Source organism: Thunnus albacares, chromosome 1 (assembly GCF_914725855.1).
Source record: "Thunnus albacares chromosome 1, fThuAlb1.1, whole genome shotgun sequence".
NCBI classification, from domain to species: domain Eukaryota; kingdom Metazoa; phylum Chordata; class Actinopteri; order Scombriformes; family Scombridae; genus Thunnus; species Thunnus albacares.
In genome coordinates, this window is record NC_058106.1 from 19,189,004 (window position 1) to 19,197,593 (window position 8,590).

Sequence of the window (8,590 nt, forward strand, 5' to 3'; positions counted from 1 at the left end):
TCTTGCTTATTGTAAGTACTTAAAGCAAAAAATAAAAGATACAATAAGTTAATATACGTACATACGGAGTGCCAGTGTTTCTTTAATAGTTGAACTAGCAATGACGTTGTAGTTCTATATTCACTCCAGTCTTAACATGTGACGAAGATGTTTTTTTTTAAGCACGTGCACACGTGTAGGAGAAGGTATTTCTGTGTAATGAACCAAACTGATGTACTTTATGCATGTGTGCACTGAGTCTCTGCATATGGTGACTCTGACTCTTGAGGTTTGGAAACCCGCTCTCTGCTGCCCTCTCTTGTGCCAAGATGTTAAAACAATATTGCCATAACCTGTGTTGTTTCTTAGAATTCATCTACTTCAGTGACACTGTTTTTTTGGGAGACAAATCATAGTCCGTGTGTTCTTGCTCGACAGCCTTGTCGTTAATAACTGCCTCTAATCCTACATTGCTGTTGATATTACAAAAGCCACATTTGCTCCTCAACACAACCAACCCGTCACACAGGCAAAATCCTTTTAAAATCCTCAGCGCAAGTCAGGTTAATGAATGAGGCTTTGATGGTGCCCCATCCGATGGCTTGTGTTCTTGCGCACAACCATCTAAATGTGTCTCATCTGTCCTGCTCCACAGGTTGGCAGATTAAAGAGAACAAAGCCCAGAATATGAGCCTGCTGGCAGCAGAGAGGCACAGGCGATTGCCCCTGTCTCTGGGGCCCAGTCATCAGAAACAGCACCACTGCCTCCATCTGTCTGAAGAACTGCACTCTCTCTCCCTTCTCAGACTCCATCTGGTCTCTCCTATTTGTGTGTATGTGTGTCTGAGTGTGTGTGTGTGTGTGTGTGTGTGTGTGTGTGTGTGTGTGTGTGTGTGTGTGTGTGTGTGTGTGTTACCCTGACCGTTATCATCACCAGGTGTGAGGGCTGATGACACTTCAATTCAATTCAATTCAATTCAATGCAATTCAATTCAATTCTTTATTGGCATGTCATTTGACATGTGTTGCCAAAGCACAATTACGATTATGAAAGACAATGTTATGGAATGAAATTAACAAAAATAATGTGAACAACAATATTAGTTTATAGAATAAAATAGATAATGAAACAAATAAATAAAATAAAAAATATACAGTGTATATATAAGTAATCAAGTTAGTGTTTGTACAATTTCAGTGTGACTTTAACAATGCAAGACTAACAAAAACAATGCAAGTGTCAATCAACTGACACACACACACACACACACACACACACACACACACACTGTGATTTACACTTAACACCGACACGCAGACATGTTATACGCTCATCAACAGCTGTGAACGCACTGGTCTCTTTTCTCACCAGGTGTGCTAATCTCTCTCCTCTTCTCCCTCTCTCTCTCATTTGCTTTCCTCTCTCCAAAGATTCCACTGTTGCCATGGTGACCTATTGCTTCATTGTAGGTGAGACCCCAGCCTTGTGTCAGGTGAATTGATGGTCATACCAGCAAATGAACCATACTGGTGGTGATGGAGCTCTTGCTTTTTCTACTTCCAAAGAGAAGTATAGACCTTAGCACAAACAATGAAGTTGTAAATCTCAGCTAATTCATCACAGCAGCTGTCAAACATAACGGACACTTCCGTGCCAGGGAGAGGTTTTGGCAGGAGATGAGTGAAGGGCTTATGATTTTGGCGGTGCTGTGTGAGTGTGTGAGGGAGGATAGAGCGGGGCTCTTAAGAGTCCTCCACTCAGTGTTGTTTCAGCTGGGCAGCCTCAGGGACAGCAGGGAGAAATCCAGAGGAGAGGATTTCAACAACACACACAAAAGACAGACAGACAATAGGATAAGCAACACGCCATCCATACTGATACAAACCCTTATAGTCAAGTCATTAATGTACATTTTTAAATGAAAAGATACATCCCTCATTCATCATTATCATCATCAGACAATTACAAAGTGGTGAAGCTATAATGACCTCATTCAGACTTGACAGACTGAAACATGGCAAACTGACATCAGTGTGTCAAAGCACACTGACGCCCTCATGAGGTAGCCCAGTGGATGTGTGTTTGTTTGTGTACGATTGTGTGGATCCCCACAGGTCTGCATGTGAGCTTTATTGTATTTGGGGTAAATTTATTTTTTTAGTTTAAGTTTTACTCAAATGCATGTAAAAATTGTTTTTCATTGTTTGCTTTATCACTTTATGACATCTACAGGACTAACCAGCATGATGATATCTGTTGCTGAAGGATAAATACTGTAAGAAACTGACTCAATCTTACTGTATATTAGTGGTAAATGAACTCAATGGAAACAAAATGATGATGAGAGTTTGACCTTAGCTAGCTATTAGCAATGAGCTGTCTAGCTGAAATCATATGCCCCCGGTTTCCTATACAGTGGAGCAAATTGAGTCATTTCAACAGAACAAAATATTGTCATTGACACATTTTACAGCTGTACTATATACCAAATTTTAAAAGGTTGCTCTTTTTTGTTTTGACACATCTATTGCGTAAACTGTTGTTGTTGATGATCTCTACAGTCATAAAAGATTAATTACAAAGTGGAAATTATGTAATACATATTCATCCACAGTGGGTGATTGCATGCTCTTAACCTTTAGATTGGAACAACTTCAGTGTGTGTGCATGTGGGTGTGCTATCACTTGCAGATAAAGGATCAGATAAGACAGCATCAGTCTGTCTCTTTAAGTGTGTCCCTGATCAAAGAAAAAGAAAATCTGTGTAAAAATTTTTATGAAAACCTGTGAAGGGTAAGTGAATTCAAGTTGTCTCTTTCCTTATGTGGCTGCTCAATCCAAACAGAAGGCTGAGGCTGTAATGGGACACTGGATATGTTTGTTTGTTAGTCTGAAGCAAGCTGTTAAAAAAGAGTGTCAAACATGCTCAGGAAATCTTTCCTGAGTAAACAAAGGTTGACAAACAAACAAACAAACAAACAACACTGCTGCTTCTCTCACTGTATTTATAGAGGTTCATAAGATTTTATTTAAATTGTGTTACATGCTCAGCACTGAGTTTGGTGCCTGTATCAGTTAAACTTGCTCACACAACCCATATAAGTCTGTGTTGTCTTCTTTTTTGTGTGTGTTTGTCTGTATGTAAACATGCACCATTTTCTACTCATGTCCATGTGTTCAATAACAAGCAGTGAATTTTACCATGACATTCTAATAAGCTCTTATTTTCACATTTACCCACCATTTCAGTGTTTACTATGTCTCTCCAGAGGGTTCAAGATCATCACAGACTTCAGTTTCTTTTCCTGGAAAAACAAAGACGTTCAGCATGAAAGCAATTACTGTGTATTTAACAACTCAGCTGAAATTCATTCATCATAAAATCAATGTGATGTGAAAACATCTAAAAATAACAGAAGCTGTTAAAACATCTCCCTCTTCTGCTACCTGACCTGCCCTCTGACCACAGTCTGCAAGGCAAGATTCCTTTAACTTTTCATCAGGGACCATATAAAAATGGCATAAAATCTTGAGCTATGATATTATCTGTGGTACTTGGGCAGACACAAACATTTCGAAATATAATAGAAAGATCTTTTTCTCTCTCTTAGCTTTAGGCCCAGTGTGGAGAAGACCAGAAGCTTAGACCTGTCTCTCAGCTTGTCTGTTCTCCTGCTGTTGGAGGCTGGTAGAAAGCAAAAGGACATCAAATACAATTCCTTTCAGCCTGATTCACTCTCTGCTCCATGCTTTTCATATGAACAAACCTGCTTGTAGTCTATAAATGAAGGGAAAGAACATAATATAATACTTTTTGGCATCCTTTTGACTTGTGAATTAATTAGAGTAAGTTGACATGAAGACACTCCTTCTGTCTATTTGATAAGAGTTTGTCATTTGTCCAGTTAGACAACCTTATGGATGCCTTCCTTATAGTTCTGCACCCAGTCTGTGGTTGTCTATGGGACTGTGTGCAGCATGTACAAGTACAAAGAAAGTACAAAACTGTAGCGGTTACACAGTTGTTAAAAAGGATATATTTATTTAACATAAGATAAGATTTAAGACTTTATTGATCCGTTGAGAGGAAATTGACATGTTACAGCATCACAGAGACAGGCTGAGAGGTAAAGAAAACAGATAAAGAACACTTTGAAAGAAAAAAGTGAAAAATAAAGAGGTGACATTAAGAAAGCCACATACAATATATACTATATGTAAGTATATAAGTATAGGTATGAATAACAAGTAAAATATCAATAATAATATATGATGTAATATAGAGTATATTATGCTATACATGTGCATTATATGTTATATATACAGTACAAATGTTCAAATACATGTATGCATAATCAGCAAGTATATATAATTGAAATCAAAGCAAGTGCTATGCTATAGCATATAATATTATAATATAAAACACAGTAATAATATAATAGTAATATAGTATCGTTAGAGATATAAGTAATGTAATACAATGTAAAGTAAAATGGTGTCAAATTAAGTTAACTTTGCTATTTTAATGATATTCAAACTGAATGCAGAGAGATCAGAAGGACATCCATGAGTTTGTCTGACTCTGGGTAATCAGGAAAAATAGTAGCTAACATTCCCTTCAAGACCAGTTACTATGTAATATGTAATTGTAATAGGGATAGTTGGTACAGTAGTTGTTGTTCTCAGCCTCACGATGGCAGCAGAGTGACATGATTGGGTTCTTCATAATGCGCAGGGGGAGACTTTACAGGGAAATAAAATGTAACCTCATCCTCTGAGCCTTTGAGGAGTCTGGTAAAATCGCTGTATAAAAAACGCTCTCATTGGCTTCCCCTACCCTCTCTCTCTCTGTCTTTAGGGGAGGGATTGTAAGGACTGCTGCCTATTAACGAGAGTCTGTGAGAGGGATGTGTTGAAGCGAGGCCAGCTCAGCTCTCAATCTGAAGAATGTGTTGGCATATACAAGGGGCGCCACTCAAATGGAACTTTAATTCATTTACACAAAAACCAGAACAATCGTAAAAACAGACCTCACTGCCGAGAGCTAACAGCTTAGGTAATAAAGGCTGGAACATAACTTCCTTTAACCTGAGAATTAACCTTTTATAGGTTTTTTTCTTTCAATATATTTTGCACATTGAATGGGAGGATAACATGTCCTTCTGTAAGTGTGTGTATGTGTGCGTGTCTGTATGCATCGGTGTGTGTATGTGTGTCAGATGGTAGAGGTGGGCTGTGAATGAGCCTTTGATGTATTCTGCCAAGTTTCCCCTGTGGACAGCAGCTGTTATGATAAACATGCTGTCTAGTAGCAACAGATCCTCCCAAGATGGTTCCCCACCCCTCCCCTCCTCTCCTACTTTCCCTCTCTTTTCTCCCAAGGCTGTGTTTAATGGAAGGGAAATGAAAACAATAGCCCTGCCAGTCTGCAGTCCAGCAAAAAGCTTTGCCAACCTGACAGTAAGTCAGAGAGACAGAGACTGTGAAAGAAAGACTGCGATATACCAAACATAGTCCAGACAGGGGGTGAATTGGGGAGATTGATTGTGCATGACCAACTATATTATCTATCCAGCCAACACAGAGAGCACAGAGATGAGGCCTTACGGGTGTCTAACATGCTGAATGTGCCGTTGATGGAAACCAACTTTTTTATCTTTTACGTGAGCTGCCTTTTATGTGAGCCAACTTTTCACCCATGGTAAGGTTACTAGACTCACTGGAAATGATTAAATTTCCATTAGCTTTGTATAGTTTTCCTGTCTAAAATGCACATTTCTTCTGGGCTCACTCTGACCTTTGACCACTTTGACACAAAGAGCAACACTATATACTAAACTCTAAAAAAGAGATGAAGATGATAAGTGGTGAACATATGCCCTAAGTTTACAACAAATAGAAAAAGAACCGGATATTATTCCATGCATTGTTGATTGATGAATTTAAAAAGGAGGGCATTTTAAGATCTTTACATTTATTGATTTTACAGGTTTTCACACAAACTATCCAAAGTCTTTTGAAAATTTTGGGATAGTTAAAACAATTGAACCATGACTGAAATCAGATATTCAGTTTACTATAATAGAAGACTAAAGAAACCAGAAACTATTCACATTTGAGAGGGTGGAATCAGATTTTTCATCAGTAATCAAAACAATTACCAAAATATGTAGCGATTAATTTGCTGTCCATTGATTAATCAACAATCGTTGCAGCTCTATAATATTCATATCTACGTCCTGGTTTACGTCGTCCGTGCACCCCTATTCTGCCTGACATATCTACTCTGATACATGAGTAATAGCTCTTTAATAGTTTTTGCCACAAAGAACAGTCTTTAAGTTAAAATGATCATGTCAGCCTTTTTAACAAATTCTATTTTTTCAAGTATCTTTTTTTAAATTAAGAGCACTACTTCGTCTTATGTCTTCAAGAATCAGGTAGGAATTGTAAAAAAAAATGCAGCTGTTTCAGTGAGAAATGATTGTGCTTCAAAGTATTTTGAAATGCGCAGTTTACAGACCCTCCACATCTTATAAGTGCAGCGGAAGAAAGTTTGTCAGTTTATCCATTTGCTGGTCACTTTAACGGCATATTTCAAACCACATCTGTACCAAAACTTAATGTATGAACTGTGTAAAATGAAAAGAATATCATAAATACTGTATGAAACCAAAATGTTTGTTTTCTCCTCCAAAATTTATAGCGAAAGACATGTTCAGGTGGTCACATGATAAATGCAGAGAAATTAGTCAACGCTGCTATTCACTAATTCTCAGCTGCCCAGTTTTACTCATCAAATAGCTGTCAGGTCTTATAAAATGATGTCATTCAGCTTTTGGTTTCCATAATCTCCACAGTCATGTCCAAGTTGTTGAGTGATGGAGGAGGAAGGACACACACACACCAACACACACATGCACTGTGGTCACGACAGGCCCAAACCACAGGCACCCATGTGGAACAAGACAGTGAACAGACCTTTATTCCTTCACTGAGCTGCTCTATGAGAAAAGTAACTCATTCAAACTCTCAAACTTTGTGTGTCAATTCTCTTTTACGTACTCTCATAGTTACATCTGCGTTGCTAGCTCTGACTGAAACGTGTCGCTTTAAGTTGCTACTCTGTCTGCATGCTCGAACCTCTTAATCAGAGGGTTTTGTTTGTCTGCTCTGTGACCTTGCAGTGAACTCTCTCAGTTGGCCTTTTGCCCAGTGAGGGATGCGCAGCCCATTTGGCCCTTCACTACCTGTCCGACTCACTGATTGGGTTGCTGAGTGTGTGTCGGAGTAAACAGGTACTTCCCTGGCTATCCAGGAGCCCTGGCAAAGCAGGCATGTGCAGAGGTATACACAAAGATCTTTTTACATTTTCCACTTTCCTGGAAGCACAAGCCCCAGGCGCCTGTGTGTGCTTGTATTTATGTATGCATATGTGTGTGTGTGTGTGTGTGTGTGTGTGTGTGTGTGTGTGTGTGTTAATGTGTGCACATTTGTGTATGTATAAAAACACTTGGAAATCTTTCACTGTTTTCAGATGGGGGGTTGGCTTAGTCATCGAAGAGCTAGCAGATGATTTTTTCCAGAACAAACACCTCTTAGCCTCAAACCCAATCAGGCTGTTTGAGTGTATGTGCGTGTGTGTTTGTGTGTGTTAAGAATTTATGAGGTGTGATTGGAATGGTTAATTCAATAAAGAATTATCTTTCCCCTTGGAGAAGCCATCTCACACCAAGCTAAATGTATCATAGTGGAGTATCATGTTCCCAGTTCACCCCATCTTTCTCCAGTACCCCCTAACACATACCCCAATGCACACACACACACACACACACACACAACACGAAAGCCTCCCTCAGGCTTCAGTCACCGAGCCAATCCATCATGGGAAGTTTGTGCTGATGAGAGGGAGAGGAAAAAAAGAGTAGTAGATGGAGGGAGAGACGTGGGTTAGAGAGTGAGGAGAAGGGAAGGGGAGAAGATGTAGAGCCCTGATCATGGTGATGGATGAGGGAGAGGATGCTGGCTGATGGCTACTCTCCCCCCTTGAATCCCACGTGAATGTGAGCTCAACCAGGGAAAATGTGCACACGGGGATAGCTGATGTGAAGGGACATTGGAAACCTGGAGGGAGATGTGAAGGGCGAAGGGTGAGGTTTTGGTGGGGTAAGCAGGTGTGTGTATGTGTAAGGTTGGTGGAAACTCTTTTGGAATCATCTCTTTCTTTTTCTCCCTATAAATAAGTCCTGTCTTGGTTAGCGCCAATATGCGTGAGAACCCCTGTGCAGAGATAACTCACCACGTCGGTTTTCGACAGTGAAAACATCTAACAAAAGGCTGGGGGATTTATAGTGGTCAGAAATCAGTAAAACTCAGACAGAGAGAAACCACAGTACTGTCACGACTGAGTCCAACAATGGAAGATTGGATAAATGCAGACACTGGACTGCTTGGAAATGCAACAATGTATGACAGGTCTTACCACAACTAGACTATTACGTTACCAGAAGATGGATATCAGAGAGTTAGAGAGAGAAAATAACGTATGATCCAGCCTATGTGTGCATGTGTGTGTGCTTTAGGTGATGTATGAGTAGCTGATTACGGACA